Source organism: Musa acuminata, chromosome BXJ2-9, assembly GCF_036884655.1.
Source record: "Musa acuminata AAA Group cultivar baxijiao chromosome BXJ2-9, Cavendish_Baxijiao_AAA, whole genome shotgun sequence".
Taxonomy (NCBI): domain Eukaryota; kingdom Viridiplantae; phylum Streptophyta; class Magnoliopsida; order Zingiberales; family Musaceae; genus Musa; species Musa acuminata.
The window spans coordinates 23,069,123-23,095,887 of NC_088346.1; positions in this window are offsets into that span (position 1 = coordinate 23,069,123).

The window sequence follows — 26,765 nt, forward strand, 5'->3', positions numbered from 1 at the left end:
AAACTGTGATTTTATTATCAATTTCCTCCTTAATTCTCTTAAGTTTTTGGTGAAAATTATGTCGAGAAACCATTGTTTCTTCAACGACAATTCTACTCTTACAAGACAGCACATACTTGCTGCAACTTCCACTGATTTCTATCAAACCTTTACTATCATCTACCATAGATCTAAAACTTTCATCTACAGCCCTAAAACTCCACCAAACCACACCCTCAAACTGCACCCAAAATAGCCACAAAACAAGTCTAAACCGTAGCCTACATCCACCAATCCACCAACCCTTTCGACCATCACTTCTCTCAACCAATACATGCCTTTAACCCGACAACAAAAGAGAGATCTTAACATCATAGATTTGGCAGCATATACTATGGCATCTGAAGAGGTAATCAATGCTAAATTCGAAGCCTTCGAGGCGTGAATGGAGGATAAGATTCGGACGCTCTTTACCGAACTCGGATTGGGCCGACCACTAAGCCCGAAGAAATCACATCAAGGAGAGAGCTTTGCCTAATCGCACCAAGCCCAAAGATATGACTTCCAAGAGAGGGGAAGCTCTATGACCAACCCCAACTATCCATGCATGAGAGTGGACTTCCCTAGATGGGAAGAAGGAGACCCGATTGGTTGGATCTCGCGCGCGGAGCGATATTTTCGGTACCATAAAACCGCGGATGCATCTATGGTGAAAATTACAGCTATACATCTTGAAGGGGATGCTATACAGTGGTTTGATTAATTTGAACATACTTATGGAGTCCTTTCACGGCGACAATTCAAAGAAGGAGTGCTGATCCACTTCAAACCAACCGATTATGAGAATATTGACGGACAACTAGCAAAGATCCAACAAACCTCTACCATTTATGAGTACCATGTTGGGAAATCATAGGGGGCGACATCATATGCGCAGCGGAAGAACAAGAAAACAAAAATCCCCGATTCCCAAAAAGATGTTCATCGTCGTGCGAAGATTGGTGCGCAAAATCCGCAAAAAACACAAAAACTGCGTATAGAGATTGTGTTACCTAGGGAGATCGTATATCCCTGTTTCCTTGCAGATCCTTAGGAGAGGGTGAAGGAGGTCAAGCGTCCTCCTCTCTAGCGGTGATCCACACAGCAGGGTTGCGACGACGCTCCTCAAAACTCCAGGCCTACTCTGAGGGGGAGAGGGAGAGGAGAATAGGAAGGGCAAGCAAAGACTCTAGCCTATGAGGCTGTGAATCCCTCCTATTTATAGAGATCCCGTGTCAAAACCCTAATGGGTCCTTTCCCTAGTGGGTATTGGATCTGCATCCAATAAGACAAGGGCTCCGTCGGATATCTCATATCCGAACCTCTACTCATCGCAATGCCTACCATATGTGTGTGACCCTCTAGGCCCAATATCGAGCTGGCCGTGAGTCATACCTGTCAGAACTCCTTCTAACTCAGTGAATTATTATCTCTGTAATAATTCACTCGACTCATCGACTACGGAAGTACTAGGCCACTACGCCGTAGTCCCCAGACGATACAGGGGAATCCAATCCATTGGACCTGTCTGTCCTCAGTTACCATGTACCTATAGTCCCTCATCCATATAATATCCCAGAGACCGTATATCGAGCATGGTGCTGTCAGACCCATACGGTTTCTACTCGAGTCTCGCTCTAATCGGATTCTCCCGGAGAACTCTTTCTCTCTCAACCCGAATGACCCTGGCCAGGGATTTGTCTGAGCAAGAACACATGAGATATTCCTCTCATGATACCGAGAGTGGATGATCCTCTATCGACACTCAATAGCCCTCGTAAGGTCGACTACCACTCCCAATGACCAGCTGTACTAGATCTGGGAACAGCCAAACCTATAAGTCTGGTATCAAAGAGTGGAGCACTCATACAGGACATCCTTGGTGTCTCAAGTCTAAGAACCAGATACACCACTAGGATTACGGAATCGTTGTCTGACAATAAGGCATCATCAACCATCCAGCATTCCGTAAGCGGATCAATCAGTGAACTCATTCTCCAATGAGCACCTGTACTGTATCCCTAGTGTCCCTACACGAGCAGCTATGAGACCAGCTGCATCCATCATATGGACGGGTATACAGCACACCAGTCTATCCGGTTATCACGATGTCCCTCTCGAGTAACCTATGACCGGGATTATTTAGGATATGTGTTTAAAGGTGAATCGATCTCATTATCGTGATCTCATCACGATCCGATTCCCATTGCACAAATCCAAGGACATCACAATATATATGCATTTATGCAATAGTTATAAAGTGATATACGCCAAAATATAATAAGCAAAAAGATTATATATCAAGTCACACGTGCCATCACTCACGTGATTGGCTTGCTGGGCACCTATGACTAGCAATCTCCCACTTGACCTAAAGCCAATCACCTATGTGTCTGATCCCCATCAGACCCCTGTGACGCTCAAAGACAAAATGAGACAACGGCTTTGTCAGTGGATCTGCAATGTTATCTTCGGATGGAACTCTTTCCACTACTACATCTCCTCGGGTTACGATCTCTCTTATAAGCTGGAACCTCCTCAGAACACTTCTGATAAGACCCGGGTTCCCTTATTTGAGTAATCACCCCATAGTTGTCGCAATATAAGGAAGTCGACTTGTCGCTATCTGTATCGACTCCCAAATCTGTGATGAACTTCTTCACTCAGATTCCCTCATTTGCTGCATCTGATGCAGCAATGTACTCCGCCTCTGTGGTCGAGTCAGCAGTGGTATCTTGCTTGGAACTCTTCCAGCACACTGCTCCTCCATTCAAGGTGTACACATACCCTGAATTCGACTTGCTATCATCGACATCAGACTGAAAACTTGAGTCAGTGTAGCCTTCAACCTTAAGGCTATTACCTCCATATACTAGTAAAAGATCCTTAGTCCTTCTCAAGTACTTAAGGATACACTTTACTGCTTTCCAGTGCTCCAAGCCTGGATCCGCCTGATACCTACTCGTGACACTCAGAGCATGCGCTATATCAGGCCTAGTACATAGCATGGCATACATGATAGACCCTATTGTTAAGGCATAAGGTATCATATCCATGTTCGCCCTTTCTTGGAATTTTTCATGCCAAAACTTTTGACAATGGTTTCTATGTACCTGGACTGGGACAAGCCAAGCATCCTCTTAGATCTATCTCTATAGATTCTAATCCCCAAGATATAGGATGCTTCCCCTAAGTCCTTTATGGAGAAGTGTCTAGATAACCAAGTCTTTACTGTGGATAGCATTCCTACGTCATTCCCAATGATGAGGATGTCATCCACATATAACACCATAAAGGTGATAGCGCTCCCACTTACCTTTCTGTATACACAAGGCTCATCTTCGTTCTTAACGAAGTCATAAGATCTGATTGCCTCATCAAATCTTATGTTCCAACTTCGGGAAGCTTGCTTTAGTCCATAAATGGATCTAAGCAGCCTACACACCTTATCTGGGCAGTTCTTGGACACGAATCCCTCAGGTTGCATCATATACACCTCCTCCTCCAGGTTCCCGTTGAGGAATGCGGTTTTCACATCCATCTGCCAGATCTCATAATCATAGTGTGCTGCAATAGCCAATAGAATTCTGATGGATTTTAGCATTGCTACGGGTGAAAAAGTTTCGTCGTAGTCAACACCTTGCCTTTGACGATACCCCTTAGCCACTAGCCTTGCTTTATAGGTCTCTACCTTTCCATCTACTCCGATCTTTTTCTTAAAGATCCACTTGCAACCGATGGGTACAATACCTTCGGGTGCATCAACTAGGTTCCAAACCTTATTGGAGTACATAGAATCCATCTCAGAATTCATGGCTTCTTTCCACTTCCCGGAGTCTATACTCATAATAGCCTCCTCGTAGGTCTGAGGATCAATATCCTCTACATCCTCTGCTCTAATATGTCCCACATATCTCTCAGGAGGATGGGATACTCTATCAGACCTGCGTAAAGTTGAAACTTGTGTATTAGATACCTGAACAGACTCGGGCTGTAGAGTGGTGCTTGAGCTTGGTTCTCCAACCTCGCTCAATTCTATCATTCTCCCACTATCTCCGTCAAGAATGTGTTCCTTCTCAAGGAACACTGCTCTCTTAGCTACAAAGACCTTTTGGTCCTCGAGATGATAGAAGTAATACCCACAAGTTTCCTTGAGGTATCCCACAAATTTACATCGCCTTGTCCTTGATTCTAACTTATCGGGGTTGTGTCTTTTAACATGGGCAGAGCAGCCCCAAATCTTAACAACCTTAAGATCAGGCTTCTTCCCTTTCCATATCTCATATGGTGTAGACACTACCGACTTAGTTGGAACTCTGTTCAGAAGGTAAGCTGCGGTCTCTAGAGCATATGCCTAGAATAAGATGGGTAGGTCAGCGAAACTAATCATGGACCGTACCATATCTAATAATGTACGATTTCTCCTTTCAGAGACACCATTGAGCTGAGGTGTATAAGGAGGTGTCCATTGGGATAATATCCCATGGTCCTTGAGGAAGTGAGTAAACTCTGTACTTAAGTACTCACCTCCTCGATCTGATCGAAGAGTTTTGATACTCTTTCCAGTCTGGTTCTCCACCTCATTCTTATACTCTCTGAATTTCTCAAAGGCCTCGGACTTGTACTTCATTAAGTACACATATCCATACCTTGAGAAATCATCAGTAAATGTAATGAAGTAGGAGTAACCTCCAATGGCATGAGTTGACATGGGTCCACATACATCACTATGTATGAGTTCCAACAACTCAGTGGCTCTCTCTCCAGTTCCACTAAATGGAGAGTTGGTCAGTTTTCCACGAATGCAAGGCTCACAAGTTGCATATGACACATAGTCGAATGGATCTAGATATCCATCATTTAGCAACTTTTGAATCCTTCTTTCATGGATGTGACCTAGCCTACAATGCCACAGGTATGCACTATTCAACTTATCTCGTTTCCTTTTGGACACATTTATATTCATGATATGTGGAGTGGTGTCTAACATAAATAAACCATTATGCAATGTTCCTTTCGTGATGATCTTATCATCTAATAATATCGAACAACCATTGTTCTCAAAAACAAATTTATATCCACTAACTGTTAAACATGAAATGGAGATAATGTTTTTGATAATAGAAGGAACAAAATAACATGCATCTAATGCAATAAAAGCTCCACTAGGCAGATGTAGGGCGACCTCGCCAACAGCTAATACAGCAACTTTTGCTCCATTACCCATCTTGAGGTCCATCTCGCCTCTCTCTAGTCTCCTAGGCCTTGCCAGAACTTGCAACGAATTGCATATATGATAAGCACTACCGGTATCTAATACCCATGTGTTATCATAAGAGTCTGACAAATGGAGACTGATCATGAATGTACCTGAAGCTTCATCAAGCTTTTGTTTCGCCCTTTCTGCAAGGTACTCTTTGCAGTTTCTCTTCCAGTGCCCATCTTTACCATAGTGGAAGCACTGGCCTTTGTCCTTTGTTGGGTCTTTCTCAGCAACCTTTGCTTTACCTTGTTTGCCCTTGCCCTTTCCCTTCTTAAGGGACCTTTCTGCTTTCCTTTTCTTTCTGGTCTCACCAGTGTAGAGAACTGGCTTCTCTTTCTTAATAGTACTCTCTGCCTCCCTCAACATATTGAGGAGCTCTGGGAGAGTCATCTCAAGCTTGTTCATATTAAAGTTCATTATGAACTGTGAAAAGGAATCTGGTAGGGACTGAAGCACAATGTCCACACACAAGTTATCCTCTAGGACCATTCCTAGACCTATGAGTTTCTCTATCCACTCAATCATCTTTAGGACATGGTTCTGAACCGGTGTCCCCTCAGTCATCCTAGCGCGGAAAAGGCTCTTGGATATCTCATATCGTTGAGTCCTTCCCTGTTCCTCAAACAATTTACGGACATGTAGGAGAATGGATCTGGCATCCATCTTTTCATGTTGTCTCTGTAACTCTGGAGTCATAGAGCCCAACATATAACACTGAGCAAGAGTGGAGTCATCAATGTACTTCACGTAGCGAGTGATCTCATCCTCGCTTGCCCCTTCTTCGGGCGTAGGCACCACTGTATCAAGGACGTACACGATTTTCTCCGCTGTGAGAACAATTCTCAAGTTACGGAGCCAATCCGTATAATTTGGACCAGTGAGGCGGTTGACATCAAGTATGCCACGTAAGGGATTTGAAAGCGACATTTTCTGAAAATAAAGATGTAGCAAAAATGAATAACATGCAGATTTTGCAAGAAATAAACTATCAAGATATGGACTTCTATCTTAATATGCTCCCACTATTTTACTAACGAGTCACGCGACACCCTCAGCACGTGAAACGGAAGTCTCCGGCAGACTTCTAGTGGGGATCAGGATCCAATCAGCGTCTTAGTGTAACCTCGAGGGACTCGACCAATCACACTAAGCCTAAAAGGTAGACAACTCTTGCCGATCACAACTCCTTGTGATTCCCGTCCTGTTCGGCCTCCGAATCACCATGGCCTCGAGGGACTCGACCAACCATGATGCTCGGTTAAGTCAACACCTTCGTTACAAGATGAGTCTGATTTGATGATATACCCTCGAGGGACTCGACCAAGCATATCATGCCCTCAGGTCACCGGTGACATCTCTATGTCGTAAGCAAGATAGCGAATCGCGATATAGGTGAGTCTCGAGGGACTCGACCAACTCAACCTACACCGGGATTCGGTTCCTACTCATAACGATGGAAGGCCACGTGGGTCAATCTAATTGCCTCACGTTTACCGACTTAATTTTATCGAGAGATGTTTCTATGATTTGGTCTCCTAATATGACATGTCACACATATACATATTTAATATATATCTACATCGCATGCAAATATATATACATATCTAGTATGTGTATAAGCAATCACACCAGATGATCATGGACCACAACCTAATATGATTAGGCCCGAGCCAGTAGGCCTAATCACTCACATCAAGATCTATGTGTGCAACGGTGCATCTCCATGCCTTGTGATCGTCCATCTCGTCCTCGTCGGTTCCGTCGACATCTTGATGCATCTCCATGCATCACGATCGTCCGTCTCGTGGGTCCCGCTATGGCATCCACGCTCCCGCTGCGCCTCCTCATGTGATTACAACTTAATCATAGGCACGCAGGCCCGACAATAAACGAGAAATATAATGGAGGTTCGCAGACCTCAATAATAATAATCACAAGTACACACATCACACGGTCCATGATCATCCGTCCACTCATCATACATCACATGTATAAATAATCATCATCATGTAGGACTACTAGATAATAATAAAAATAATAATCAAGTAAACCTTTTAATTAATTAATATTTTCTGAAATCAGGGATATATAGGGAATTTCTCAATTCCTAAGGGTATTTTCGTAATTTGGACAAAAGACAGAAACTGGAATTTCTCAAATTCTGAGGGGGCAAAACTGTCTTTTTGCCCAGAAAACCCTAATGCCCTTCTCCCCCTTGCTGCTGCGCCGCCGCCGCCGCCACCCTGCTGGCGGCGGCCTGTGCGGCGAGGGCGAGGGCACTGCCCTCGCCTGCAGGTGGCACGCCCGCTGGGGTCGCTGCCGCTGCAGGTGGGCGCCCCCGCGGGCGTCGCCGCCTCCGCGGGCGGTTCTGCCCGCGAGTCAGCGCCCGCAGGTGGTGCTGTCTCGCTGGCGGCCGCCCCTGCGGGGTTTTTGCCCGTGGGAGCAGCGGCCACAGGCGCCGCTGCCCTGCGGTGCCTCAGCCCGCGCTGTTGTCCCGCGGCGCCTCTGCCCGCGGGCTCAGTGGCCGCAGGCGCTTCTACCGAGCGGGCTGCCAGCCCCGCCGGTCGCAAGCCTGCTGCAAGCAGACCGCCGGCCGGCTGCTGCAGGCACAGCGCTTGCGCATGCGCCGGCGCTGTGCTGCCTGGCTGCGGCTGCGGCTGGCTGCAGGCATGCAGATCGAGGGCAGCAACTGTTGCTGCCCTTCCTTGCTTTTGCGTCAACGATTTTGACGTCAATATTCTTCCTAAACACAACACACGCAGTTCAAAAACCAATCATTCGCACGAACAACCTGGCTCTGATACCACTGTTGGGAAATCATAGGGGGAGACATCATATGCGCAGCGGAAGAACAAGAAAACAAAAATCCCCGATTCCCAAAAAGATGTTCATCGTCGTGCGAAGATTGGTGCGCAAAATCCGCAAAAAACACAAAAACTGCGTATAGAGATTGTGTTACCTAGGGAGATCGTATATCCCTGTTTCCTTGCAGATCCTTAGGAGAGGGTGAAGGAGGTCAAGCGTCCTCCTCTCTAGCGGTGATCCACACAGCAGGGTTGCGACGACGCTCCTCAAAACTCCAGGCCTACTCTGAGGGGGAGAGGGAGAGGAGAATAGGAAGGGCAAGCAAAGACTCTAGCCTATGAGGCTGTGAATCCCTCCTATTTATAGAGATCCCGTGTCAAAACCCTAATGGGTCCTTTCCCTAGTGGGTATTGGATCTGCATCCAATAAGACAAGGGCTCCGTCGGATATCTCATATCCGAACCTCTACTCATCGCAATGTCTACCATATGTGTGTGACCCTCTAGGCCCAATATCGAGCTGGCCGTGAGTCATACATGTCAGAACTCCTTCTAACTCAGTGAATTATTATCTCTGTAATAATTCACTCGACTCATCGACTACGGAAGTACTAGGCCACTACGCCGTAGTCCCCAGACGATACAAGGGAATCCAATCCATTGGACCTGTCTGTCCTCAGTTACCATGTACCTATAGTCCCTTATCCATATAATATCCCAGAGACCGTATATCGAGCATGGTGCTGTCAGACCCATACGGTTTCTACTCGAGTCTCGCTCTAATCGGATTCTCCCGGAGAACTCTTTCTCTCTCAACCCGAATGACCCTGGCCAGGGATTTGTCTGAGCAAGAACACATGGGATATTCCTCTCATGATACCGAGAGTGGATGATCCTCTATCGACACTCAATAGCCCTCGTAAGGTCGACTACCACTCCCAATGACCAGCTGTACTAGATCTGGGAACAGCCAAACCTATAAGTCTGGTATCAAAGAGTGGAGCACTCATACAGGACATCCTTGGTGTCTCAAGTCTAAGAACCAGATACACCACTAGGACTACGGAATCGTTGTCTGACAATAAGGCATCATCAACCATCCAGCATTCCGTAAGCGGATCAATCAGTGAACTCATTCTCCAATGAGCACCTGTACTGTATCCCTAGTGTCCCTACACGAGCAGCTATGAGACCAGCTGCATCCATCATATGGACGGGTATACAGCACACCAGTCTATCCGGTTATCACGATGTCCCTCTCGAGTAACCTATGACCGGGATTATTTAGGATATGTGTTTAAAGGTGAATCGATCTCATTATCGTGATCTCATCACGATCCGATTCCCATTGCACAAATCCAAGGACATCACAATATATATGCATTTATGCAATAGTTATAAAGTGATATACGCCAAAATATAATAAGCAAAAAGATTATATATCAAGTCACACGTGCCATCACTCACGTGATTGGCTTGCTGGGCACCTATGACTAGCATACCAAACCAGGTTTAAAAGGTTATCTAATCAAACTCATGATTGGTCTAAAAAATAGCTATTGAGGACCTTCATTAAGGGCTTGAAGCCGGAGATCCGAGGAGAAGTTAAAGCACGACAACCATATACGCTTATGGCAGCCATCTCTTTCGCACGACATCAAGAGGAGCAATTGAACCATGAAGCTCAGAGGACTAGGGTCGCTCCTCAACCTGTAATATGTTGAGATATGATTCATAGTTATCTAGTTTGTTATCATGATCTAGTGGTTACGTGATGATTTCAATAACCACTTGATCATGATCTAGTAGTTTCAATAACTACCTTATGATCTAGTAGTTATAGGGTGGTTGTCATTAGGTCCTATAAATAGGACCGTAGTTCATCTAGCAAGACATTGAGATTGAGGAGAGAAAGATAAAGAGTCTGTGTGCATTTGGTATATTGTAAGTGTTCCTCCTGTTTTTAATACTACATCAGTTTTCTTGAGTCAAAAGGATTCTTTTTACTCGTATCGTAGTATTCTGTTTCTTCCTTGTTCCTCCATCTCCAACATAATATTGAAGCCCTCAGCCCCCTCTAATATCGACCAAGTCCCTACACCAAAGAGGTTAACAAGAGAAGAGCTTCGGGAGCGATATGCGAAGGGGTTATGTTGGCATTGTGACGAGCCGTGGAGCCATGAGCATCGCTGTAGTAAAGGGAGACTTCTTATGATTGAACCAATAGAAGAAGAGGTCATTGAACATCCAGAAGAGAGCCTTGAACATGAAGAAGAAGATATAGAAGAGAGCCACAACCGACCGAAGTTATGGTACATACACTAGCCGGCTACTCAAACCCGCAGACGATGAAAGTTGGAGGCCTTCTCAAACAACAACCAATCACTGTTCTCATCGACACGGGCAGTACTAATAACTTTCTAAACAATAAGGTTGCTGTCGAGATGGCTTTACCTATCGAGAATTGCAGCAGGTTTTGACGTTAAGGTCGCCTATTTATGGATTTTGAAGTATAATCGTAGGCGCCCGCAAGTGAACTGTTGCTGATCATAAGGCCTTACCAAGAGATAATTGTATATTTCTTCCTTCTCCCTCTTGATGATCATGAGGCCATGCTCATAATTAAATGGTTGACGACATTAGGTGATATTTCTTGGAATTTTATGCAACTAATTATGAAATTTTACAGTAAGGAGAAACAGGTGATACTGAACGAGAAACGTAGGGGCGACGTAACCATGATTTGCACACAACAAATGGAGAAGGTTTTGCATAAAGCATGTAGCAGATTCTTGGTACAACTATATCAGATGCAGCAAAGGAGGGGGTCTGGTTGAAGAAGTTCATTATAGATTTGGGAGTCGTGCCGGATAGTGAGGAGTCGATCTCCTTATATTACGACAACAATGGGGCGATTGCTCAAGCGAAGGAATCTAGGTCTCATCATACTATGACGTAGTGGCCTAGTACGTCCGTAGTCGATGAGTCGAGTGAATTATTACAGAGATAATAATTCACTAAGTTAGAAGGAGTTCTGACAGGTATGACTCACAGCCAGCTCGATATTGGGCCTAGAGGGTCACACACATATGGTAGGCATTGCGATGAGTAGAGGTTCGGATATGAGATATCCGACCGAGCGCTTGTCTTATTGGATATCCAATAAGCCCCTGAATTATTGGATCCCATGGACGAGATCCAATAAGAGCCCATGAGAGATTATTGGATAGAGATCCACTAATCTAAAAGGCTTGCGTTATTGGATGCAGATCCAATACCCACTAGGGGAGGATCCATTAGGGTTTGATAGGGGACCTCTATAAATAGGAGGGATTCAAAGCCTCATAGGCTAGAGCCTTTGCTTGCCTCTCCTATTCTCCTTCCCCTCTCCACCTCAGAGCAGGCTTGGAGTTTTGAGGAGTGTCGTCGCAGCCCTACTGTGTGGATCACCGCTAGAGAGGAGGATGCTTGACCTCCTTCACCCTCTCCTAAAGATCTGCAAGGAAACAGGGATATACGATCTCCCTAGGTAACACAATCTACTCTATACACAGTTTTTCAGTTTTGCTGATTTTGTGCACCAATCTTCACACGACGACGAACATCTCTTTGGGAATCGGAGATTTTATTTTCTTATTCTTCTACTACGCATGTGATGTCACACCCAAGATTTCCCAACAATGAGTTCGAGCATCGGGCCAAGAAGAGCAGAAATTATGCCAAGAAAATCGAAAGTTATGGAGGTCAACTGGCCGATTAGGCAATAGGCCATAAGAGAGGATGATGCACCGAAGAATCAGACAAAGTGTCGATGAACTAATGATATGCTAGATAATATGATTCAAGTTTTGTAATAATTGTCTAGATCGGAGTAGGTTTTATTTGTGTAGGATTAACTACGATAGTGATCAAGGCATAAAGTAAAATGAATGCCTAAAGTTAAGAATGAGACTTCGTTGGGAGTTCAAGAGTTCGTCGGAAGTTCGGACATTCGTCGGAAGTTTTACCGAAATTGATCGAGAAGTCCAGGAGATTGCCGAAGAAGCTCATCGGAACTCACTACGAAGATTGTTGTGAAGTCTAGGAGCTTGCCGAGAGTCCACCGGAACATTGCCGAGAGATCTTTGAAAGTTCATCAGAAGATCGCCGAAAGCTTGCTGGAAGAAATCTAGACTAACCGGACTGGATTTGCTTAGTGTATGCCTTAAATTTCGTAGTTAGCACATATTTAAGATTGGAATTGGGCCAACCCAATTAGGGGCTAGTTGGGCCCATGTATGGACTATGTTGGGCTAAGTGAAAGGCCCAAATAGTGACCCAATTGTTAGGAATGAGTTGGCACTAAGAGGCGGGGGGGGTGAATTAGTGCAGTGGTAAAATTATGTCAGTTCTGAAAAATACTTTATACGATTAAAACCGATCTTGGAAAGATAGCTTAAAAGTGTATATGAGAATAGGCGTAGTAAAAGCATAGTAAGAAGGAGAGGTAGTTTACAGTTTAAAGTAAATTGCTCAAAGTAAAGGAAAACTAGATTTTTATAGTGGTTCGGTCGTCGTGACCTACATCCACTCCACCGATTCCCCTTCCGTTGAGGCCACCGATATCTACTATCAGTCTTCCTTCAATAGGTGAAGACCAACCACCTTTTACAACTCAATTCTCCTTTTACAGGGTTTAGGAGATAACCCTTACACCCCCACTCACTCCTCTCTCAAACTATTCTAACACTTAGAACTTTGATAGGAGTTTCACGCAAGATTACAGCAAAGTTCCTTTCCTTTTTACTCTCAATACTTGTGTGGTTTAACCAGAGATGAGAAAGGTATTTATAGGCCTCAAGTTGATTCAAACTTGGAGCCTAAAAACATCTCATCCCGGGTTTCCTGGGTTCGGACGGTACCACTGCTTGTGCTAGGCGGTACCACCGCTAGTGTCAGTCTGACACTAACACTACGTTGGGTGGTACCACCGTCTGGCATTGGGCCACTAGGCGGTACCACCGCCCAGACTGTTGGTACCATCGCCTGACATAGTCTCGAAGATTATGCCACGATGGTGCCACTTCTTGGGTCACTGTTTGGGCCTTTCAATTGGCCAAACACAGTCCTTACATGGGCCCAACTGGCCCCTAATTAGGTTGGCCCAAATCCAATCCCAATTACATGCTAACTATGAATTCTAAGTCATTTCCTAAGCTAAACAAGTTCGTAAGTCTAGTTTCTTCCAGCGAGCTTCTGGCGATCTTCCAGCGAACTTCCGACGATCTCTCGGTAATGTTCCAGCGGACTCCTGGCAAGCTCCTAGACTTCACGATGATCTTCTTGGCGAGTTCTGACGAGCTTCTCTAGCAAGCTCCGAGACTTCTTGGTTGGTTCCTACAGAATTTTCGACGAATGTTTGGACTTTCAACGAACTCTCAAATTCCCAATGAAATTACGTCATTGACTCCGGGACTTCATTTTGCTTTATGCCTTACTATCATAGTTAATCTTGCACATATAAAAACACATTCGATCTAGACAATTAATACTAAGCATTAATCATGTTGTCCGACATGTCATTGGCCCCTCAATGCTTCGTCTGATTCTTCGGCGCATCGTCCTCTCTTGCGGCCTATTGCCCAATCGGCCAGTTGACTCCACAGCTCCAATATCCTTGGCGCAATATCCACTCTTCTTGGCCCAATGCTCGAATCCATAGCCCGAAGCCTTCTGTCGATACGTCAACCGATCCATCGGCTCGACGTCCAATATTCTAACATGTTTTCTCCCGGCCTAACATGATTCTTCCTGCTTTAATTGTCTCATCCTGATCGAAGCATCTTGCATCACTCAAAACACATATTAAATCATAAACACTTATCAATTAGTTTCATCATTAAAATATGAGATTCAACAATCTCCCCATTTTTGATAATGATAACTAATTGATGACGGAGTTAACTAAACTCCCGGAGTTTAAACAAACTCTCCCTATCAATATGCCATATTGATAGAAACTCTTGGATTCAAAAATCCAAGCAATATGTTATAATAAAATCATGCATAACATCAACATACTTCTCCCCCTTTGTCATCAACAAAAAGAAGAAGTTCAATTATCAAGTGTTTGAGATACAAGTTCAAATCATTGCATAATAAACATCAAGTTTTATTATCATGCAAGCTAGAAAAAATTATGAATTTTACAAGTTTGTAAATTTTGCTAGATGTGTAAGTTTAGCATTTTTGCTTCGTGAGATAGACAAGATAACATTTTTGTTTCTTTTGAGATAGCAATTCTTTGCTTCTCTTTAGATTACAAGCTAGCAATTCTAGCAAGTTTTGCATCATGCAAGCTAGCAATTTTTACGACATGCAAGTTAACAAATTTGCTTTTCTTTGTGATGTGCAAGATAGCATATATTTGCATCTTCTTGAAATATACAAGCTAGCAAACTTAGTGATGTTCAAGATAGTAAGTTTTTTCTTTTCTTTTGAGAAGTGCACACTAGCAATTTCTCCCCTTTTGTCATTGTCAAAAAGAAGGGAAGAACAATACAATAGTGAAATTTATTTCCTTTTACTTCAATCTTCAAATCATTACAAAGGATAAATAACAAAGATGAAAAATCAAGTTATGAATGTCGAAACAATTTTTTATCATGAATATTTCATCATTGCATGCATCATTATCATAAGTTGAAGTATAGAATGCATAATACCAAATCATCATGTATATTTCCAAAATATAAAATCATCATTATATGCATGATTCCAAATCATTATTAATATTCTAATCATTATTTCAATCATAAAAAATGAAAGATATCAAATCATGAATGGCACAAGACATGATTTATTTCATCAAATCTCTTCTTTTTATAAATAGCAAAAAGAAACATAGGAGATCAAATGATAAGATCTTGATTCATAGAGAAATCTCATGTATCAAATATCGAGAAATCAAGATGATGATTCATATATAAAAAAAATATTATAAGTTATAATCAAGAGAAAAATCATCATTTATCTTCAAAACATTCAACTTGTTAAATTAACAAAGTCATTTTTGAGAGATTCATAAAAATGATACACATAGATTCATCAAAATCTATAAGATGGAGATATTTCATTTTTAGATGTTGGTTTCATACAAGTATACATTTATCTCTTTATGCCAAATAAAAACATGTATCAATCGTTTATGATTAAAAAATAAATTTCATCATAAAAACCATCAAGATCAATAAACCATAAATTATCATGTATAACTTTAAAATCCCATGCATAAAATCATCAATCATGGTATCAAAACATTTAATATTTTTATTACATCATCATGTCATACAAGATACTCAATCATTTATAATACAAGAAGTCATTCGAGAATAAAAGTGAGGGATGTTGATTTATATAAAGAAATTAACAAGTTTTGATTCCGAGAATTCAAGATCCATGATATAGATAAAGATTTTCCTATAGCAAATAAAGTCATAGAAGAACACATAAGGGATTTTAATTCATGCATTCAAACCATTATTATTTCAACTCATCATGCAAAGTTTCAAAAGATAAATTCATTAAGCACTGTCATTATGCATTATTACATTATTTCATCAAGCATGATTTCATAAAGTGATTACAGTCAAAAGTAATACGGAAATCATTAAGATATACATTATCATTAAAACATCTAGTATGATTTAAGTTTAACATTTTGTTCCTTTATCATAACACATGCAATTTTCATGATTATGTTCAAAATTACAAGATAAGCATGATTCCTAATTTTTTTATATTTTTATTTATTAAACATGCAATTTTTTAAAAAAATAATAAAGTTTTTTAAACTGAATTAAAATTAACTCATGAAAAACATCATGTAATTTCAAAATAAATTAAAGGAGTTTCATTTGAGTTGTTTACCTTGTTGACAAAAACCGTTAAGGCGTAGTTTGCCGCATCGTCTTTATCGGTTTGCTCCTCGTTTTCGGATGCACTTGTTTCGTCCTATTTTGTGTTCTTCTTAAGTTTGTTTTTATTTTTTGATTGTTATTTTATTAACTTTTTAAATTTCATGAGGAGTTCAAGTTCACCATCATTTGAGCTTATGCTCAAGTGGTCTTCAATTGTTCTAAGTCTAAAATTCTTCCTGTTCTTTGGAAGGTTGTTCTTGAGTTCTTCACGTGCATTGCACGTCTTTTCATAGGTCATCAAAGACCCTATTAGTTCTTCGAGAGGGAAATAGTTCAAATTTTTTTATTCTTGAATAGCGGTTACTTTTGAATCCCAAGTTTAAGAAAGTGAGCGCAAAACTTTATTCACAAGTTCAAGATTCGAAAAACTTTTACCAAGAGTTTTTAAACCATTGACGATATCCGTAAAATGGGTGTACATGTTTCCAATGGTTTCGCTTGGTTTCATATGAAATAGTTCAAAATCGTGTATTAAAAAATTAACTTTAGAATCCTTAACACTACATGTGCCTTCGTATGTGATTTCAAGAGTGTGCCATATATCGAACGCTGTTTCACATGTAGAAACCCGATTAAATTCTTTTTTGTCTAAGGCGCAAAATAAGGTATTTATAGCCTTTGCATTTAGAGAAAAAGCTTTCTTCTCCAAATCATTCCAATGGTTCATTGGAAGAGAAGACCTTTGAAAATCGGATTCAACTATATGCCATAAATCAAGATTAAATGAAAACAAGAAAACTCTCATTCGAGTTTTCTAATAAGTGCAGTCCGTCCCATTGAACAAGAGAGGACGAATGAGAGAGTGACCCTCTTGAAAGCCAAAAAGAGTCATTTCTCGTTGGGTGTTAAACCAAATGAGAAAACGAGATTCCGATACCAATTGTTAGGAAAGAGTTAGCACTAAGGGGGGGGGGGGGGGAGGGGGGGGGTGGGGTTGGGTGGGGGGGGGGGTTGGGGGTAAATTAGTGCAGCGGTAAAATTACTTCGGTTTTGGAAAATAGTTTCGTATGATTAAAACCGATCTCAGAAAGATATCTTGAAAGCGTATGTGAGTGTAGGCATAGTAAAAGCACAGTAAGAAGGAGAGGTAGTTTGTAGTTTAAAGTAAATTGCTCAAAGTAAAAGCAAACCAGATTTTTATAGTGGTTCAGTCGTCGTGACCTATATCCACTCCACCGATTCCTCTTCCGTCGAGGCCACCGGCATCCACTATCGGTCTTCCTTCAATAGGCGAAGACCAACTACCTTTTACAACTTAATTCTCCTTTTACTGGGTTTAGGAGATAACCCTTACACCCCCACTCACTCCTCTCTCAAACTATTCTAACATTTAGAACTTTGAGAGGAGTTTCACACAAGATTACCACAGAGTTTCTTTCATTTTTACTCTCAATACTTGTGTAGTTTAACCAGGGATGAGAGGGGTATTTATAGGTCTCAAGTTGATTCAAATTTGGAGCCTAAAAACATCTCATCCTAGGTTTCCTGGGTTCGGGCGGTACCATCGCTAGTGTCAGTCTGACACTGACACTGCGTTGGGTGGTACCACTACCCACACTGGCGGTACCACTGCCTGGCACTGGGCCACTAGGTGGTACCACTGCCTGGCACCCTGCCAAGTGTGGTACCACTGCTCAAACTAGCGGTACCACCTCCTGACACAGTCTAAAAAACTATGCCACGATGGTGCCACTTCTTGGGTCACTATTTAGGCTTTTCATTGGGCCCAACACAGTCCTTACATGGGCCCAACTGCCCCCTAATTGGGTTGGCCCAAATCCATTCCCAATTACGTGCTAACTACAAATTCTAAGACATTTCCTAAGCTAAACAAGTCTGTAAGTCTAATTCTTCCGACGAGCTTCCGGCGATCTTCCGATGAACTTCCGACGATCTCTTGTCAATGTTCCAGCGGACTCTCGGCAAGCTCCTGGACTTCACGATGATCTTCTTGGTGAGTTCCAACGAGCTTCTCTAGCAAGCTCCAAGACTTCTCGGCTGGTTCCTGCAGAACTTTCGACGAACGTTTGGACTTCCGATGAACGTTTGTACTTCCAACGAACTCTCGAATTCCTAACGAAATTGCGTCCTTGACTCCGGGACTTCATTTTGTTTTATACCTTACTATCATAGTTAACTCTGCACATGTAAAAACACACTTCAATCTAGACAATTAATACTAAGCATTAATCATGTTGTTCGACATGTCATTGGTCCCTCGACGCTTCGTCCGATTCTTCAGCGCATCATCCTCTCTAGCGACCTATTGCCCAATCGGTCAGTTGACTCCGCAACTCCGATATTCTTAGCACAATATCCGCTCTTCTTGGCCTGATGCCCAAATCCATGGCCCGAAGCCTTATGTCGATACGTCGACCGATCCACCAGCTCGACATCCAATCTTCTGACATGTTTTCCCCCGGCCCAAGATGATTCTTCCTGCTTTAATTATCTCATCCTGATCGAAGCATCCTGCATCACTCAAAACACAGATTAAATCAGAAACACTTATCAATTGGTTTCACCATCAAAATCTGATATTAAATACCAATAGGTGGCACCATTGTGGCATAGTCTCCAAGATTGTATCAGGCGGTAGTACTGCCTAGTGTCAGTGTCAGGCGGTGGTACTACCCAGACATAGTCTCCTAGGCTATGGTACCACTAGACTAGGCGGTGGGCCTAGTGTTAGTGCTGCAGGTGGTGGTACCGCCCAACACAGGCGATGGTACCGCCAAGACTAAAGCCTATAAATACCCCTCTTATCCCTGGTTAAAATACACAAGAATTGAGTGAAAAAAATTAGAAAAACTTTATTGTAATCTTGTGAGAACTCCTCTAAAAGCTCTAAGTGTTAGTATAGGTTTAGAGAGGAGTGAAGGGGATGTAAAGGTTGTCTCCTAAACCTATGAAAAGGAAAAGAGGGTTGTAAAAGGGTAGTTGATCTTTGCCCGTTGAAAGAAGATTGTTAGTGGATATTGATGGCCTCGACGGAAGAGGAATCGGGAGTGGATGGAGGTCACGATGACCGAACCACTATAAAACTTGGTTTGCATTTATTTTGAGCAATTTACTTTAATTGCAAACTACCTTCTTATTGCTTTCACTACGCTTCCTGATGCTTCTAAGTTAACACCTTCCAAGATCGGTTTTCAATGTACGAAAGATTTTTCGAATCGATGTAATTTTATCCGCTGTACTAATTCACCCCCCCCCCCCCCCCCTCTTAGTGCCGACTCGTTCCTAATAGGTGGTATTAGAGTGACGTTATTTCTCATTTAGTTTAATACCCAAGAGAAATGGCTCTTCTTGGATTTCAAGAGGGTTTTTCAATCGTTCGTCCTCCTATGTTCAATGGGATGAACTACACTTATTAGAAAACTTGAATGAGAGTTTTCTTACTTTCTATGGATTGAAACTTATGGAATATCATTGAAAATGTATTTCAAAAGTCTTCTACTCCAATGAACGAATGAAATGATTTAGAGAAGAAAACTTTTTCTTTAAATGCTAGAGCTATGAATTCTCTATTTTGCGCCTTAAACAAAAATGAATTTAATCGGGTTTCTACTTACGAAATGACTTTTGACATTTGGCACACACTCAAAATCACACACGAAGGCACTAGTAGAGTTAAAGACTCTAAAATAAATATTTTGATGCATGATTATGAATTATTTCGGATGGAACAAGTGAGACAATTGGAGACATGTACACCCGTTTTACGGATGTCGTTAAAAGTCTAAAAGCTCTTGGTAAAAGTTTTTCGAATCTTGAACTTGTGAATAAAGTTTTATGATCACTTTCTAAAAATTGGGATTCGAAAATAACGGCAATACAAGGATCAAAGAACTTAAACCATTTTCCGATCGAAGAACTTATCGGGTTTTTGATGACCTACAAAATGACCAATGTGGTACATGATGAACTTGAAAACAACCTTTTAAAGAACATGAAGGCTTATGCACTTAGAATAAAAGACCACTCGAGCGAAAGCTCAAGTGATGGTAAACTTGAACTTCTCATAATAAAGATTAAAATTTTTTTAAAACAAGAATAAAAAATTAAAAGTAAACTTAAAAAGAATGCAACTACTTGCTATGAACGCAAGAAGAAGAAAGCACTTTGGGACGAAACGAATACCTCCAAAGATGACGAGCAAACCAACAAAGGCGAGGTGACAAACTATGTCTTAACGGCTTTCGATGACGAGGTAACCAAAACTCCCTTAGTTTATTTTACAATAACTTGATACTTTTCATGAGTTATTTTTTAATTAGTTAGTAAAAAAATAATAAATAAATAAATATAAGGGGTTCATGCTTTTCTTATGCTAGTAATTTTGAAAACATTGATTCTATGCATGTTTTAAGAAGCAATGTATATCTTAATGATTTTCATATTGCCTTCCAATTATAAAAGAAATTATGCATGATTATTTTTCTGATTTATGCCTTATTGATCTTTGTCATAATAAATCTTGCACTTTTAGTTTTAAATGTTGATGCATATTTTTATTTAGCATAAATGAAATAAATCACATGAATTCAAACAACTAAACAGAGGAAAGCTTTTTTCTTGAAAATGTCTTTTTCTCTATCTTATCGATTTTTCACTAAGAAATTAATAAAGTTATTTATGTCATTTTGAATATCTGGAAAGTGAATTTGATGATTTGTTAATTTGAATTTGGATGAGTTTCATCTAACCATGATTTTTTTCTTGATTTCTCGATATTTATAACTTGAGATTTACCCTATATGAATCGATATCTTTTATCCTCAATATTTTTTTTTGCTATCTACTATCCAAATGAATAATGATTTTTCAGAATTATAATTTTATGACTCATAATGAATTGAGAGATATTATACATGAATCGAGATCCTTTATGTGTTCTCTCATGACACCTTTCGCTATAGGAATGTCTTTATCATGATCTTGAATTCTAGATATTGATACTTGAAATTTTTTCTATGAATCAATATCTTATTTTTAAACTCCCATGTTTTTTTTTGTTATTTACTAAAAGGGAGAGTTGTCAAGATAAATCATGTCATTTAGTATTCATGACATAATCCTTAATGATCTTCGATATTTTATCTTTCATGATATGATTTTTATGTATAATTTCTTGTATTAATGAAGTGTTTATCTCATCACTCAATTAATTTTTCTTGATATTCTTCATGTGATGATATGAAATTATGCATGAAATACTTATGATATTATGTTGATGCATACAAATGAGAATGTATGATCATGCATGATATGATGTAATGAAATTTGATATTTTGATACCATCATGATTTGAATTATTTATGATTTGGAATGATGCATGCAATACTATGATTTGATGCTAAAATGATGTATCATGAATGTTTGAGTATCATGTATGATATGCTCATAGTGATGATTTATTTTTGGTTTTATATATAAAGTAAGGATGATATGTAAGGTTTTGAAATTATGCATGTTTTAATTTGAAACTATAATGATGTACAAATAAGATTGATACTTTACCTTTGTCATAATTTCAAAATATGGTTGTAAAGGGAAAAAGAATTAGAACATTGTATTCTTCTCTTCTATTTGACAATAATAAAGGGGGAGTAAAATTTGCTATCTTGCATATTCTAAAATGATGCATTGCTATCTTGCATTCTTTTTTCAAAAACTTGCTAGCCTTCATACTTCAAAGCAAAGTAACACTTGCCAAATTGCTAGCTTGCATACTTCAAGCAGAAAGAAAAAGTTACTAGTTTGCACATTATAAAAATAAGCAAAAATCTTGTTCATCTCAAAAGATGCAAAAATTTTGCCAACTTTCATATGTGTAAAATTTGCTAGCTTGTATGTTCCAAAATTATGTAAAACTTACTAAATTTGCTAGCTTGCAAATTGCATGGAGAAATAATTACTAGAGAAGCAAAAAATTGTACTTATCAAAAGAGAAGAAAATTACTAGCTTGCATGATGATAAAACTTAAGACTACGTTTATTATACAATGATTTGAAGTTATGTTTCAAAAAAATGCTAGGTGCACTTCTCCTTTTTGTCGATGATAAAGGGGGAGAAGATATGATGATAATGTATAATCATGCATGGAATGATGTATTGGATAATTTGATTATGCATGATTTTATGATCACATGTTGTAAATATTCATAATGAAATATTGATTTGACTTGAATTCATTTTGAATTCAAGGTTCATCTCACATATGCCATATTGATAGGGGGAGTTAAGGTTAACTTTGTCATCAATTGGTTATCATTATAAAAAAGGGGGAGAATGTTGAATCTCGGATTTTGATGATGAAACCAATTGATAGTTTTGTTATCTAATGTGCGTTTAAGTGACGCAGGACTAACATCAATCAGAAAAGTCAAATTGATTAAAGCAGAAGGAATCAGACGTTAGGCCGGAGCAAACATGTCAAAAGATTGGACATCGGGCTAGAGGAATGGTCGATGTATTGACATAAGGCTTCGAGCCATGAATTTGGGTATCGAGCCAAGAAGATCGGACATTATGCTAAGAAGATCGGAAGTTGCGAGAAGATAACATACCGATTGGCTAATACACCAAAGGAGAGGATGATGTGCCGAGGGATCGAACGAAGTGCCGAAAGAAACAATGACATGCCAGACAACATATGATTCGCTTATAATCAATTATGTCTAGATTGAGTTAGTTTAGAGTCTAATTGAATCGGTTTAGAATATAATTAGACCAACTCAAGTAGGGGCCAGTTGGGCTCAAAATAGGACTATTTTGGGCTAAGAGAAAGGCCCATTCAGTGACATAAGTTTAGGATGTGTTGGGCCAAGTGAAAGGCCCAAACAGTGACCAAACAGGTGAAACTATTGTGGCATAGTCTCCAAGACTATGTCAAGCGGTGGTATCGCCAATCTGGGCGGTGGTACTACATAGACACAGCCTTCGAGAGACTATCAGGTGGTGGTACCACCCAATGACAAGGTGCCAGGCGATGGTACCGCCCCTGTTAGGTGGTGGTACCACCTAGTATCAGAAAGCACTAGCGATGGTACCACCAGCACAAGCAATGGTACCGCCAGCATAGGCGGTGGTATCGCTAGGACCCGGGAAACCCAGGATGAGAACTTTTTAGGCTCCAAGTTTGAATCAACTTGAAGCCTATAAATACTTCTCTCATCCCAAGTTAACAAACACAAGCATAGAGAGTTTAAAAGTGAGAAAACATTGTAATAATCACTTGAGAAATCCCCTCTTCTAAGTTCTAAGTTTAGAATTCTATTTAAAGAGGAGTGTGTGCTTGTAAAGGTTGTCTCCTAAACCTATGAAAAGAAGAAGAGGGGTGTAAAAGGGTAGTTGGTCTTCGCCTAGTGAAGGAAGACTGATAGTGGATGTCGATGGCCTCAACGGAAGAGGAATTGGAAGTGGATGTAGGTCATGATGACCGAACCACTATAAACTTGGTTTGTATTTCTTTTGAGCAATTTACTTTAACTGCAAACTGCCTTCTTATTGCTTTCACTATACTTCCTTACGCTTCCAAGTTAACATCTTCTAAGATTGGATTTCAACATATGAAAGATTTTTCGAACCGACGTAATTATATCCGCTGCACTAATTCACCCCCCCACCCCCCCCCCCCTCTTAGTGTTGACTCGTTTCTAACAAGCCACACCACCATCACTGCCTCTCAGCCCTTAGGAGCAGCGATCCCTCCATGAAGCGACCGCAACAAGCATCGCTGCCTCCGACGCAGCGACCATAGCTACATCCTCGCTGCAACCCTTCATTTCCATAGTGCTACCACCGATTGTATCATAATAGTAGCATCGAATAGGGCAGTGATTGATGCCCTAGTCCCAATACCAAAAACATGAGTTGAGATTATAGATTTGCAATTTTACACAATGGCCACTAATAACTCAATGAAAGCACAAATGGAAGCATTGGAAATCATAATTGAGAACCAGCTGCAAGAAACACTTAATGATTTCAAAAGGAGCCTACTAGAGAGCCTTAGTAAATTTCAACAAGATAAGGGCTCAAGTTCTACATTGCACAGATATGGAAATACAAGAAAAGAGCCTCAAGACTGTGACACAAACTACTCACACATGAAGGTGGAATTTTCGAGATGGGAAGATGGAGATCCGACCAATTGGATCTCTAGGGCAGAAATTTTTTTTCATTTTCACAGAACTCTAGAAGAATCCAAGGTAGAAATAGCCTCAATCTAACTAGAGGGAGATACAATCTAGTGATATGATTGGTGCGAAACTTGCCACGGAGTCCCCTAATGGGTGTAATTTAAGAGAGGAATTTTTACTCGCTTTGGACCATCTGAATACGAGAATGTTGATGGGCAGCTCGCCAAAATTTGTCAGACTTCTATAGTGTTAGAATACCATAACAGATTTGAATGATTGTCAAATCAAGCCAGAGATTAGTCTGAATGACAACTGGTGAGAATATTCATCGAAGGACTCAATCCAGATATCCAATGTGAAGTTAAGGCTCATCAACCATGCACTATGATAGTTGTGATCTCATTCGCACATCTACATGAGAAAAAAATTAGCAGGAAAAATCATAGAAATAAAAGTGACAACAACCAGATGATCAGCAAGCCACCCGCCCCATCTATTCCCAACTGAAACCCTGACACCCGTAGACTAACCCAAGAAGAACTCAATAAAAGATTAGTATGGGGTTTGTACTATGATGAAAAGTGGAGTATGGAGCACCGATATAAGCAAGGGCAACTTCTGATGATTGAACCAATTGGAGAGGAATCGAAAACTTAGAATGTGGACTCTGATCATGAAGGTATAGATTCTAATAAAGATGTTGGACCTACCATACATACAATGCATGCATTAAACTCTAATCCGCAAACTATGAAAGTTGGTAGAACTCTGGAACATCAGCATGTTATAGTTTTGATTGATTTTGGTAGCACTAACAATTTTATAGACATTGAGACTGTTGACCGATTGGTCCACCACATTGAAGGCTGTGACAAATTCGAAGTAAAGATTGCTAATAGATGGATTTTAACTTGTGATAGCAAATGTTCAAAGATAAAATTGATTATATAGGGCCAGGAGTTTCTTACAATGATTACTACATTGAAAGACCGACCTATTGCTTATACTATCAAAAAGTGGAGACCATACTTACTTGATCAACGGGTTGTGATACGTTGCAGATAGCCTATGACTAATATGCTAAAAGAGAAGCTCCCCGAGTTTGATGCTGCTCAGCTTTGAGGACAAGGCTGATTTAAAGGGGGAGGAATTGTTAGGATCCCTTTATTTTCTGAGCTTTTGAATAATGTTTATTGAGTTTGTTTAGTTCAATTAGAGTCAGATATAGGTTTATTTAATATTTATTTATTATTAAGAGTCCAAGTCCTGGTAGACTCTTAGTGGAACTCTATAAATAGTGATGTAACCCATTCCTTTTGGTAGACAATGAAATATTATTCAGTCTTTTGACAAACCCTAGGAGGCTGATCCTCTTGAAGTGATCAAGGAGGCCGATCCCCTCGAAGTGATCATTCCTTTTTCTCCCATTTCTTCCATGATAAAACCCTAGGATCTTATCAGCTAAATTAAATATTGTCTAACATGTCATTGGTTCATTGACACCTTGTATAATTCTTTAGCGCATCATCCTCTCTTGCGACCTATTGCCCAATCAGCCAGTTGACCTTCGTAACTCTGATTTCCTTGGCGTAATTTTTGCTCTTCCTTATCTGATGCCCGAACCCATGGCCCAAAGACTTCTGTCGATACATCAACCGATCCTCCGGCTCGATGTCCAATCTTTTTACATGTTCCACTCCAGTCCAACATGATTCTTCTTACTTTAATTGTCTCTCCCTGATTGAAGCTTCCTACATCACTCAAAACGCAGATCATATCATAAACACTATCAATTGGTTTCATCATCAAAATCTGAGATTCAATAATCTTCCCTTTTTTGATGATGACAACTAATTGAAAATGGAGTTAACATTAACTCCCCCTATCAATATGTCATATCGATTGAACTCTTGAATTCAAAAATCCAAGCAACATGTCATCATAAAATCATGCATAATCAAATTTTCAATACATCATTCCATGCATGATCATCATTATAACTTCTCCCCCTTTATCATCAACAAAAAGAAGAAGTGCAACTAGTAAGTTTTAGAGATACGAAAGCTTACCTATTTAGCAAATTTTTCATCATTTTAGAACATGCAAGCTAGTGAGTTCTTTCTTCTCTTCTAAGAAGTGCAAGCTAGCAATTTTTTGCTCCCTTTGCAATGTTCGAGCTAGCAATTTTTGCTTCCTTTTTAATAAGCAAGCTAGCAATGTTTTTTTTTTTAGAATGTGAAGTTTAGTAAAGTTTTTTCTCCTCTCGAGATAGCAACTTTTTGCTTCTTTTTACAATGTGCAAGCTATCAAGTTTTACCTTTCTTTGCGATGTGCAAGCTAGCAATCTTTGCTTCTCTTTTGAGATGAGCAAGCTAGTAAGTTTTTCTCCCCCTTTGTTATTGTCAAAAAGAAGGGAAGAATATAATTTTGTAATTATTTTCCCTTTACATCAATTTTCACATCATGACAAAGATAAATTTAAATCAAATATGATGAGATATATAATTTATGAATACAAGGGAGTATCATAAATAAATCATGATATGAAAGATATAATATTAAATATTATTTGAA